Source organism: Castor canadensis, chromosome 19, assembly GCF_047511655.1.
Source record: "Castor canadensis chromosome 19, mCasCan1.hap1v2, whole genome shotgun sequence".
NCBI classification, from domain to species: domain Eukaryota; kingdom Metazoa; phylum Chordata; class Mammalia; order Rodentia; family Castoridae; genus Castor; species Castor canadensis.
Genome location: NC_133404.1, coordinates 25380807 through 25394406, shown reverse-complemented (window position 1 = coordinate 25394406; position 13600 = coordinate 25380807). Strand labels below are relative to the sequence as shown.

At 40.1% G+C, this 13600-nt stretch overlaps 1 protein-coding gene across 26 annotated transcripts in view; it reads right to left on the bottom strand.

The window, feature by feature from the left end:
- Positions 1 to 13600, bottom strand: part of LOC109697362 (ral guanine nucleotide dissociation stimulator-like) — a 229828-nt gene that overhangs the window by 60090 nt on the left and 156138 nt on the right. For 22 of the 26 annotated variants that reach the window (XR_012443971.1, XR_012443954.1, XR_012443953.1 and 19 more), the window contains 4 exons: positions 6592 to 6823; positions 5897 to 5966; positions 3960 to 4084; positions 3389 to 3628 (listed from right to left, as the gene is read on the bottom strand). The gene's annotated coding sequence lies outside the window, so the exon portion shown is untranslated. The remainder of the gene's footprint in view (positions 1 to 3388; positions 3629 to 3959; positions 4085 to 5896; positions 5967 to 6591; positions 6824 to 13600) is intronic. The other 4 variants (XR_012443963.1, XR_012443968.1, XR_012443970.1 and 1 more) reach the window with 4 other exon arrangements.

The following is a 13600-nucleotide window of genomic DNA, read 5'->3' as shown; positions in this document are numbered from 1 at the left end:
ATCTCACAAATTAACAACACAAAACCAGAGATGGCAGAGTGGCTCAAGTGTAGAGCACCAGCCCAGCAACCATGAGGCCCTGTGTTCAAACCACAGTATCATAAAAAAAATTGAAAATACATCCCAGAGATTAACGGGAAATACTTTAAAATTACTCGTTAGGTTGATAAGGGACTAATACTCAAGATATTTGAGAAATTCTTACCAACCAAAACAGAAAGAAATATATCCTAATAAAAAATGCTCAAGTGGTAGAGGACTTTCCTAGTCAGTTTGTGGCCTTGAATTTAAACTCCAGTACTGCAAAAAAACAAGGGGGGTGGTGAATGAATGTTCAGGGTGTCCTGCCTCAAGTGGTAGAGCTCCTGGCCTATAATGGTCAAGAAACTGAGAGACTATGCACCCCCAAAATAACCAAAACATTTAAAAAATTTTTAAAAAGGTGAATAATAGTGCAAAACAATGGATGAGGCCCCTTTGCATTCCTGACATACTTTTCAGTCTTAATCTCAGAAGACCAGGATAAACATGGCTGGTATCAGACAGAGTCTGTTGACCCTTTCTCCTTCTATAATTCCTCCACAGGAACACAGTAGAAACAAAGTTGCCAGGAGTAGCAGTGGTGACAGCCAAGTATAGGGATGTCTGTGTCTTCCCAAGGAACAGGCTATAAGACCTCCCACAGACTGGCCTGTCTCACCCCAGCCAGCTGAGTCTGAGTTCCCTGTGCCCTTTCCAAATGCAGCATTTCCTGCAGGGGGCAGGGTGGGAAGTGCCAGCAGGAGGGAAATGAGCCAACAGCCTGGACATTCCCTTGGGCTTTCTCTGTGGTGAGGACAGTGTGACCTGCCCCAGGAGGAGCACCTTTGTTAGCTCTCAAGTAACAGCAAGCCATCTTTGGGGAACCTCACAGAGGTTCCTTTAATGGCAGGTCCCATTTTATTCCTGACATACATACCTTTCAGGCTTGACCCTGAAAACCAGGGCAACCAATGCAAGAAGGCACAACACCATGGCATCACCCTGGCTTAGGGGATGCCTAAAAGCAGCTTTTACACATTTCACTATCCTACCCAACAGACATCAAAGTGAGGATTCTGATAGCAGTATCATAGCCAAGTAAACTGAACAAACAACTTCTGGGACCACACTTTATCCCAGACATGTGGAAGCTTTCCATAGCAAACAAATAAATAAGCAGGTTCACAGTATGTACAGTGAACACCGCATAGGACCACAGAAATACTGCTATTGCATTGAATCCTAAAAAACCCCTGCCTGCCACCATCCTGCTTCTCTCCCCTCCTTATATGCACGAAACTCTTCATTCCTCTGTTCCTGCCACTCCAGATACATAAGAGAACCAATTACCCACCCAGTCTCCCAACATACCATTCCCCATCATCCTGTCACCACCTCTTCCACTCTGGGACCATGGACCTGACGCACCTCCTCCACTCATCTCAGACACCTCTGCTTCAGCAAACTCCAAGGTCAGTCAGATCTGCCTATGCACACCCACACCACTATCACCCCAAACTACTCGAGAATCTCATCTTAAATCTATACACCACAACCACGTCATATCCCAGTGACGTGTAATGTACTCACCCTCAATCCCACTATGGTAATATTGGGGCAAATTGAGCATCTTCCCTCAAACTGCACCAGTTGCTCCACCTCCCCACATTCTGCCATCCACAACACGCAGTACTTCCTTCAAAGATGAAGAAAAAATGTCCACCACGAAAAGACCTGTGGTGACAGGATAGGATACACGGGGCACAAAGCTTCCAGGATAACAGGAAGCAGCAACATGGCTGTTTAACAAGCTTGAGGCCTTGAGACAATTCACAGTATCCACAAAAAAATTTTTTTAAATATGACTTGGGGTCAGAGAACGAACTTTGGCTGACTGACCTTGTTGTCTACATCATCTATGAGGCTGCAGCACCTCCACCTGACACCCCCTACACACACTGTGCTTTACTAAGCCAGTTTCACACAACTAGCTTCCCACTCTTGGCAAATATGCAGGGACATGACAACCCCTAAAAATGAAATGTCTGAGGATAAGAGCACCTGGACCACAAGCATTCAGACAACAGGTTGCTTGAGGGAGACACTTCAAAAGCCACTATTTGCTTGGCACAGGTGGCTAACACAAGTAATCCTAGCTACTAGGGGGCAGACATCAGGATGGTCATAGTTCTAGTTCCTCTTCCAAATGGTCTGTGGCTGACTGGTATAGAAGTGAGTTTTTGAGACACTCTGGAAAGACTCAATCTTTAGCCATCTTTGCCCAGGGACTTGGGACAACAAGCAGCAGAAGATCTCAGCTCAGAGATGGGTCCACTCAATTGCATCGCTCATCCCTTTCTTTGAGAATAATTTCCCTTCTCATCTCCTCTTCTCTTTGGTCAGCGTCAACTAATATCCCGGCCACGACATCGTGGCCTCCCTGTGGATCACGCCCTATTTGGTCTCCCTGGAACTCTCAGTGTGGGCCTCCGTCCACCTCTGCACCTGCTGCTGCTCCTCACCACTGTGGTGGCTCAGGATCCTGGTCCCCGCCTTAGGTAGCTCGCGCTAGGTTGTGAGCTCTGCACTCTGCCTTCATCTCTGCAGCCGCAGACCTTTTGCTGTCATGGTGACACTGGACCTCAATGGACTTTTCGCACCTGGGACACAGTCCATGGCTGCTACAAATCCCATGCTTTACCTGCACTGCCACCACCAACACCGTCTTTCAAGATGGGTTCCTTTGTGTCCCTATTCCCTTGCTGTTGTCATTTCTCTAATGATGAAATGTAAAGGAACTGTGGCCTGGATCAAGTCCATGACAACACTAAGTCACAGTGAGGGTGGGAGTTCTTGCAGGGCTGGGCAACCTTGGCCTCCCTGTGTATCGCGGCCTCCCTGTGGATCACAACCTATTTGGCTGCACCATTACCCTTGTCATGGTCATCCTGGCCACCTCTGTCCCAGCTGCTGCTCCTCATTGCTGTGATCCATTCTTGGTCTTGGTCCCCGCCGGCAGCTCACACCCAGGACACAACCCATGGTTGTCCAAGCTCATTCTCTGCCTTCATCTCCATTCACTGCAGAAGACCACTTACTGTCCTGTTGGTCCTGGTCCCCATGGGACCCTCACGCCAGAGAGACTGAATCCTTGCTCCACCTTCACTGCCACCACTAACAACGTATTTTTCAAGAGCCTTGAGCACAGCAGAATTGGATGAACTTTGTTTCGTCAAAGATGCCACTCCTGGGCTGGGGATATAGCTCAATGGTTTAGTGTTTGCCTCACATGCATGAGGCCCTGAGTTCAATCCCCAGTACCAAAAAAAAATAATAAAAATAAAAATATAAAGATGCTACTCCTTACCTTTCTTACAAGCTGCAAGGCTCAGAGGGAGAGTCCAGCCCCCTCAATTTCTTCATGGGTCCTCTGAGTCTTCACTCTCACATGGTCCCTCCCACAGAGGCTCTCCTTGACTGCCTCACAAAATTTGCTCCTTGCTGCACATTTCCTTCGCCTTTCACTTATCCTTTGCTTTTGGCTTTTCCAACTTGACTCACTGAGTTGGTAAGTAGACTGGGGTCTTTTCATTGTTCTGGCTGTCTCCTGTTTGTGACATTGAACATTGGGCCCACTGAGCATCTGGACATGTTTGTTCATTTGAATTCCTTATTATATTTCTGACACAAAGCTCATCTTTACCCTGTAGGATTCTTGGTAACTTGACCAAGTCGAGTGGACTGAAAATACAAGGCAAAATAAAAATTTCTCCCCTTAACCTTTTGCAATGCTTTAAATAGAAGGATGGGAAGAGAAGGAGAGGGACAGGGACAGGGAAGGAAGGAGAGAGGTGGGGGGGGGGGGACAGAGGGAGGAGGAGAGAGAGAGATAGTTGAGGCAAACCTAACCAATGTACACTTTAAGCATATGAAAGTACCTGACATATACACATTGTGTCTGGAAATGTGACAGGTTCCTGCAGTCCCAGATCTATATTCAGGGAGGAGGAGCTCATGAGTCCAAAAGTTTGAAACTAGGATGGGAAACACAGAAAGATGCCATCTGAAAAATAAAAATACAGTTCAGGTCACTGATACTGACCAAAAGAATTACCACATATTGCTCACTTCAGACCATATGGTCAGTCTGTAGCAATGTATGTTATCTTTATTGACATGTACACTAAGATGTTTGCACAATGATGATTTTTTCAGGTAATAATGTTTCTCTCAAATGTCCCCGTCATTGAGTGACATGAGGTTGTAGTTACAACATGTCATTTGGGGGACATTACAATAAAACATCTATTGCCAAAGTAAAAAGACATCATTCAAATCTAGACTTGAGAAGGTGGGGTGTTCTACAGAATATGTGGCCTGAATGATTCAACCATAATATCTACTTGAAAGAGAAAGGAAGCCTGAGGTGACATTGTAAATTAAACATGAATTTTGTAAACTATATGGGAGCCCGATTGTATTTATAGTCTCAAATGAGCTGTTAGAAAACAAGGCTTTAAATAACATTCTAGCAGAAGGAGAAGGAAATGTATTATGAACTGTAGATGAAATAACTATACATGATTATTTCTGACTTAATTACTGTATCTAAATGTATATCCATGTTCTTAGTAGATTCCTCATTGGAATGGTGACCTCAAGCTCTTCTTAATTTGTTTCCTTTCAGAAACAAAATGTAACTAATGAACGTTTACAAAAAACAGGATAGAAAGGAGAGAATGAGTGGTATAAAGAAGAGCAGGAGAGGAAACAGAATGTGAAACTGGTAAAATAAGCCAGGCACTGGTGCTCATGCTTATAGTTCTTGCTATTTAGGAGGCAGAGATCAGGAGGATTGAGGTTCCCAGGCCAGCCTGAGACAAAACCAAGACCCTATCTTGAAAATCCTCAATTCAAAAGGGCTGGTGGAGTGGCTCAAGTGGTCAAGTAGTAGAGGAATGCTGAGGAAGTGTGAGAAACTGAGTTCAAATCCAGGTAAATAAAAGAAATTGGTAATCTATATATTGTACAAAAATATTAAAATTAGAAAACCTCTACACATGTACAAATTATATTTAGCATTATAGGCGTGAGCCACCAGTGCCTGGTTCCAAGAATTTTTCAAATAAATTCTCTATTAGGATATATTAGTTATACGGGGTGGGGGGGGATTCATAGAGACAATTCTGTTTTAGACTTATATATTGTACATTAGTTACATTGCTGCCATCATCTCTCTCTCTCAACCCTCTCCCACACCACTTAAAGCAATTGCAAGAGGTTTCTTATTTATATTTCATATAGGTATATGAAGTCCATTAACCACATATTATGACCTTAATCTCCTTGATTTACCCTCCTTCCTCCAACAAGTACCCCCCCACACACAGTACCTATATTACAATCTTGTTTTTGGTTATTAATATCTAAGTTGATATTCAAAGGGATTTCTCAATGTCCCCATTGTGGGTTTACTTTACTTCAGTCCCTCCTACTACATCCATTAATCTCCCTTACCCCTTTCCCTCCCATCCCCCACTTTTCAAAATCTTTCAATATACATCCTTATATCCTGTACCTTCACATCTTATGTTTTATTGTGTTACTTATTCTCTATCATTCTCTTTTCCTTTCCGTTTTTCCCTGAGTCCATACAGTAGTTCCACTATTGCAAAAATTCTGGGTTCCAGGCAATAAACATGGAAATTCTGGAAATCAATACAGTGAAATATATAAAGAAGACAGCATTGTGAAGGCTTAACTTCATATTCAATACCTGCCTCTTCCAATCTGAGCCTGGATTTTCAGCCTCTTTTGTTTCTAGTGATGCTGAAAATTAAACATGGGCTTTATAGATGCTAAAAATCCTCCCTACCTTGGAGCTACATACCAATCCCATTAGCCTTTTCATATGAAATTTCATCATGTGTAGCACAGAATTTTACCTGGAAAAGCAGAACAGTAAATGATACAGTAAGTACTCAATAGATGCTAACTGAGACTGGACAAATTTACATTCTCAGCTAAATTCTAATATTTCATCAAAAATATTAGGCTACCCTAATAACAGGCCTACTTTTGTTTGTTTTTATTTGTTTGTTTGGGGTTTTTGGCAGTAGTGAGGTTTGACTCAAACCCTTGAGCTTGCTAGAGAAGCATTCTACCAGCACATCCATTCTCTGGCCCATTTTTATTTGTGAACAGAGCAACTATATACAGTAAGCCAAGAAGTACCAAAAAGAATGGCTCTGCAAGGGTGTGGCATCCTCTTTTTAGCAACAGCCCTATGACTGGCGAATACAAGAAAAGAAGCAGTTCCTGTATGTTAGTTATGAGATACAAGGCTGAACGTGGGTTTATTTACCAACATGTAGATGCAAGCTTCCTATGACATTTAGCTCCACTCTCAGAGTGAACCTCTTCACCCACTGCATGATAAGGAGAAACTGAAGCTGCTTATTGTCTGCACATAATCTCCATACTTAGATTTCTGTATCATCACCCACTCTATGACCAGGAACACAAGGTGCGCTCTAAGTTAATAAAGGAAGATCCTTTCTGAATGCTCACTGGCGACATTCTGGGGCTATCTGCAGGACACATCTGGAAGGAATTCCTCAAGGATCCCATGGCTTTCTCACAATAAACACATGCACCTGCATCCTCAAAAATTCTGTGAAGGAGACTCTTGCAGATACTGCTCCCCTGTTTAAAGTCAATCTTTTTAAACATGACTATCTCTAACGTCTTCACAAAGCTGAAGTTCACTTTCAGTTGCATGGGCTCTTTGGTAGTTTTGGTCCTGTAGAAAGGAAACAATTCAAAAGAAAGTTGAGTTACTAGAATTTGTTAGGTGTCTTTATATCTATGCAACTTCCAGACTTTTATCTCTTCCAAGAAAAACATGAAATGTCAAAGACACATCATTATGAAGTTCTGAGATAGGAGGGGAGATCAAATCCTTGACAACATGTACAGGGACCATAACTGATGAATTCCTCAAGAAAAAAACCTTAATCTGCAGCTGACTTAGACACAACTAGAAACCATTACCTTTCTGAATGATCCCCTAGGTGATATTTAATTTTGGCACTTGAAATTTGGGAGGGAATCTAGCCTAGTGATTCCTAAAATACAATGACCTTAATGATTACCGTGTTTTCTGTTTCAATAGATAGGGTGTTTGAACTTATGTTTTATCTCTGTATCTGATTTCCCATCTGCTCTCAGTAATTGAGGGCACGTGCGATTTAATACACTCTACATATTCAAACTGGGATTTGCTCTGCTATCTCCTCATATCCTATATAGTTCTGTGATTTTTCTCATGCTGTGTTATCTAACTCTAATGCCATTTGGGGAGTATTTCCTCTGTCAGTATCTTTCTTACACCAACACAAGCACTAGATAGAAATGCAAATTAAAGGACCCCAAATAGAATTTTAAATGCAGGTAGAAGTTTGTGCTCAGTGTATTAAGAAGCCCCCAGGTGATGCAAATGTACACTCAAGAGGAGAACCATTGCCTTTGACAAAGGGATATAAGTAAGTCAAACGCAACCACTGGAGAAAAATATACAAAAATACAGAAATAATTACACCCAGGTATTAAGTTTTAAATAAAATTATAATGGAAGTGGCCAAATGTAAATGTTTTTATGTTTAAGGAAAAGTTTTAAAATCGCCTATATCAAAAGAGGAGGTAGACTAAACAAAGTGTTTACAGCTGAGGGTGAAGATGAATAGGATAGAGATGTGTGCCATTCCTACTTACATGAGATAAAGTACAGAGAAACATAAAATAGGTTATTCAAATTCAAAAAGTGATGAAAAATGTGCTTTGTGCTTCTTAGAAAGGGGAGACAGGTGTAGATGGAGGAGAGGCAACATTTTATACTTGAGTTTTAAGCTTTGTTTATACTACAGTGCTGCACTACCTGCCGAGCAAGCACAAGCTCTGGATTCCATCCGCAGAACCACACAAACAACCAGCACCACAGAAATTCAAATTCCTTAATCCAACAAAATTCTTTGCATAGTAAAACTTTCTTCAGTCTGCATATCTTTCTTCAAGGACATCCCATGCACTTTCTTATAAAATCCAGCTGCATTAGCTGCCTGCTCTGTTTACAAAAATTACCACACTCTAGATATTTGATTAGTTTTCTCCTCTTTTGCATTCTCCAGGTGATGTACTTACTGTGATCCCCTCCCCAGCCCAAATCCTCCCTTACTGCTTAATAATATTTCATCCACATGCCCCCTTCTAAAGGTTGAAATCTATAAATAACCACTTGCCTATGCTATGTTCTACATTTAGTTTGATATCTTTCCCACCCAGGAAGACTGTTGTTTTAGTGGTCCCTTTAAATACACAGATGATTTCCTTAATCATCATTTAAGGAATGTAAAGCCGTGAGATTCAACCCCAGTCCCACCAACCAACCAACCAACCAACCAAAAGAAACACACACAAGAACCCAAACAAACCCCCAATAAACAGATTCTGCTGATACATTATTCAAGATCCATATGACGCTTTGACATAAACTGTGTAGCAGTGTGACACATAGGTTCTAAACAGCCCATATTTCTGGCCTATTTTATTATAGATATTTTGTAGAATAAAGACAGAATGGTAAAATCAAAAGCAAACTCCACACAAAGACACAAACCACAAATCAAAAACACTCTTGAAGTTACATGTGTTAGCCAGATTCAAAGGAAGAAAAATATTAATAAAGAAGCTGTATATTTAAAAATCTAATATCCACAGTATGCTGTTAAAATTTTAGATGTTAATTTGTTTGCAAAATCAAGTGATAAAATAAAACCAAAAGGAAAAATACTAAACTTTACTCTCTGTGAACATCTAAACTGAAACCCCCAAGATGCCTGGAGTCAGCTAAGGAGCCTCCCACCTGCAGACTCCAGCAGTTTAGGCCCCAGCTGGCTGCTGTCATCACTGCAATTCACCTTTAGGAAGCACAAGCTGTGATGAATGATGAAGCACTTCCTGCAGGCTGCTCAGTATTGAGGTCATAATTTTACCTGCTGTCTTTGACTGCATTGAGGGTGTGAACCTGGAACTCAGTCTTCTCTGGTAATATTGGTTTTGAAAACAGCTTGTGCTGGACAGGAAAAATACTTTACAATTGCTCTTTTCTGAACCCATCATGATTATTGATTAATAAGAATTTTCAGCAATTATGACAACATAAGAAGACCACAGTGTCTTTTTAAGAAGTATTTGATATAGAAAGAATTTAATCATTGATTGGGGAGGGGTAATAAAACCACAGATATTCTTTCTTTAATCACCTTCAAAATATATAACATTTCAAACTAGAAACATGCTACACATTGTTAACAGATATTAGTACTATCACTTTGCTTGATTTTATTATATTTCATGAGTTAAATAATACTTATAAAACACAATTGGGCATACAAAGAGACATTCTTTATTTTTCCCCTGTGGGATTGAACCAAGGACATAACACAAGCTAAGCAAGTGCTGCACCCCTGAACTATGCTCCACCCTCAGGAAGGCATTTCTTAAGTGTGTAGATTTAAATAGAAAGATGAAAGTAAGACACTGGAATGCAAACCACACAAATCAGAAAGCATAGATGAATGTTCACTCCTGAGTGTTTTCAATTGTTTTGTTAAATGAGCACAGATTTCTCCTTAAAAGTAAGCAGTGTGTAGTGGGAATGTAAACTAGTACAACCACTCTGGAAACAAATTTGTAGGCTACTTAAAAATCTAAACATAGAGCTACCATATGATCCAGCAATACCACTTTTGGGGATATACCCAAAATAATGTGACACAGGTTACTCCAAAGGCACTTGCACACTCATGTTTATTGCAGCACTATTCACAATAGCCTTGTTATGGAAACAGCCAAGATGCCCCACTATTGACGAATGGATTAAGAAAATGTGGTACTTATACACAATGGAATTTTATGCAGCCATGAAGAAGAATGAAATGTTATCATTCGCAAGTAAATGGATGAAACTGGAGAACATCATCCTGAGTGAGGTTAGTCTGGCCCAAAAGACCAAAAATCATATGTTCTCCCTCATATGTGGACATTAGATCAAGGGCAAACACAACAAGGTGATTGGACTTTGATCACATGATAAAGCGAGAGCACATAAGGGAGGTATGAGGATAGGTAAGACACCCAAAATCTAGATAGCATTTGTTGCCCTCAATGCAGAGAAACTAATGCAGACACTTTAAAGTGACTGAGGCCAATAGAAGAAGGGGACCAGGAACTAGAGAAAAAGATATTTCAAGAATTAATTTAGAAGGTAACGCACATGTACAAGAAAGCAATGTGAGTCAACTCCCTGTATAGCTATCCTTATCTCAACTAGCAAAAGCCCTTGGTCCTTCATATTATTGCTTATACTCTCTCTCCAACAAAATTAGAGATAAGGGCAAAATAGTTTCTGCCTGGTAGTGAGGGGGAAGGGTGGGAGAGGGAGGGGGTAGGGGGAAGGGGAGAGAAATGACTCAAACATTGTATGCACATATGAATAAAAGAAAAAAAAAAGTAAGCAGTGTGACAAAAGAAAGGGGTGTGTTTGTATATGTGTGAGTATGTATGTATGTATGTACATAGTGTTTTTGTGTATATATGTACATAATGTATGTGTCATTTATGAATATTATGTATCAGGGCAGTAGGTAAAACCAGAGACCTGCTTGAAGAATAATCTACCTAAAGAAGAGCATGTCAGAAGGAATTTTTAGGTTTTTGAATTATTCCTTATTTCTCCTGAAATTTCTTATGCTCCCATAATTTTATAAGTATGTGTGTGTGTGTGTGTTTGTATACTTTTACTAGGTTTTAAACTCAGGGCTTCATGCTTGCTGGGCAGGCACTCTACCACATAAACCACTCTGCCAGCCCTTGTGTGTAATTTTTTTAAATGTTAAATTCTAGAGTAGGGCAAATCTCAGCATTGGAGTTTGTGCTTAGCATGTTCCCTTGCCTAATTTTGAACCCCAGATATAAACACACATATACAAACACACACACATATACATACCCAGAGTCAAATTCTTAGTGATTAAGGAGAAAATGAATAATTCATAAATTGGTAGGATATTGCAGTTCTGCTATGTATTTTTGAGGATATAATTGAACAAAAAGGAAAGTTAGAAACTGGGAAATGAAGTCACATCATAATAATATTTTAGGTGGCCATGTGAGTTCCATTTAAGTGAACAGAGTATGACGTATTTGTACAAAGTAACAGAGTGTATTTCTTGAACTTTAGTATTCAGAGTTGTCTACAAACAACTATACACAATTCCATCAAAATGAATCCTATCATCTATCAAAGTCATTCTTGAAGTGCTGTTATAAATTTTCCAGATGAATTTCAATAATCATTGAATAACTTTTCTTTCACATTAACAGTGGCATAACTTCGATATGAACGTACTGACCATTTTGTTCTTGGATTTCTCATCCACATGAGTCAAACACCTGAGCCATTATGCCAAGAGTATCTCCAATGTTGCTGGAAATGACAAAATTTATTAATAAACTGATTGATATTTGCACTATGGATAATTAAACATAGGACCTCACACATAGGCAGGTGCTGTATCACTGAGCCTTAACTCCAGCTCAGGAGAGCTTTGCAAAGTAAGTTAAGGGGTATACACTCCTAAGCTGGGTTCGTATCCCAGGAAGGTCTTCATATCTCCTTTTAGTAAGGGGAATTATTCTCTTATTCCTGTTCCTCTTTTCTCTGACCCTTTTCCGAAGCTTGATATATATATCAGATGAAGGACTGTTGAGCTGTAGACAGTGAAGGAAAGCACACTCAAGGAAGTTCTCTGGGGAGCTATGTGTGTGGCTCAAGTGGTAGAGTGCCTGCCTAACAAAGGTGAGGCTCTGAATTCAAAACCCAGTACTGCCCAAAAAACAAATTTAAAAATTTTAAAAAAACCTTTAAAATGGAAAGTTTTCTATTTTTGCTTTATGTGACTAAGAGCAGTACAAGGGTTACAAAGACAAAAGGTATCCTATTCCTTTATCCCATTTCTACCACTGTGAACAATTTAACCACTGAAGACAACATATCATGAAATTAAGACTCTTAGCTAGGCTCTGATAACTCACGCCTATAATCCTAGCTACTCAGGAGGCAGAGACCAGGAAGATCACAGTTTGAAGTCAATCCTAGGCACATAGTTCAGAATAACCCTATCTTGAAAAAACCCATCACAAAAATGGCAGGCAGAGTGGAACAAGTGGTGGAGTGCTTGCCTAGCCAGCCTGAGTTCAAACCCCAGTAAGAGGAAAATTTTGTTTAAAAGACTCTTATTTTGAAAATAATAATTCCATTAACATAATTTAGTTAGTTACTAACTTTTTACTTCAGTTTCACAATGAGGCCATGTGGTCTTGAATTCCAGTCCTCCTGTCTCACCCTACTGATTTCCTTGCTACCATGGCAGCTATGTAACTTTTATCTGTTTCTTTTTCCTTTTCATGAATTTCTGATCCAATGCCTCAAATTTACTTTCATTTGTTGATCCATTCTCTAAGAATGTAATGTTCCCTCTTATGCTATTATGTAAGTTTTAAGATCAAATAAAATGAAAAAAGTTTTAAAAAGTTTCAAAATCAAGTGAGTATGGGTATTTCTGTGATTCACCCCTCAAAGCTCTTCCTGATTCTGTTTTCCTGAGTGGATGTCTTAGTCTATTTATACCACTACTACATTTTCTGATAGGGGTACACACACTTGGTCAGAGGTATTCTTGTTTGAGTGTAGAGGAAACAGAAAAAAGTTGGTTTGGAGCCAATGGAGTGACTCAAGAAGTACAGCACCTGCCTAGCAAGTGTGACGCCCTGAGTTCAAACCCCAGTACTTCCAAAAAGAAGAGTTGATTTGTTTTTACCTAGTTTAACAGTATTGTCTTTCACCTGTTTGTTTTGGAGGGTTTTTTTGGTGGTGATGGGGTTTGAACTCAGGGGCCTCATACTGGCTAGACATGCACTCTGCCACTTGAGCCACTCTACTAGCCCAGTCTTTCAAATTTGGTAGTATCTTCTTATTTAGAAAAGTTTTGAATTTTGAGGAATCAAATTAGTCTTTTTCCCCCCTATTTTTGCTATGCTCTTGCTGTCATATTCTATAAGCCATTGTTAATGTAAGGTCACTTATGGGCTTTCTAGTTTTACTTCTTACATTTAGGCCTCTGTTCCCTTTAAAGTTTATGGATACATGTAGTGTGCCTGAAGGGTAAAGTTTTATTCCACTGCCTGTGGGTAGTCAGTGGATTAACAAAGCTTGATAAGGATGACACTCCTTCCCCAAATTAAAGTTTATGGCCCTTATCAATCATCAATTCATTGCACACACAGGGTTTTATTATTGCACTCTCACTTCCGTTCCCTAAACCGTTGTCTATGTGCTTATTCCACTTGTCTTACTTTCTTGATTACAGTTGTTTGGGGGCGACTTTTTTGGCAGGATTATGTTTTGAACTCAGGGCTTTGAGCTTGCTTGAGGCATAACTTCAGTCCACTTTGCTCTGGT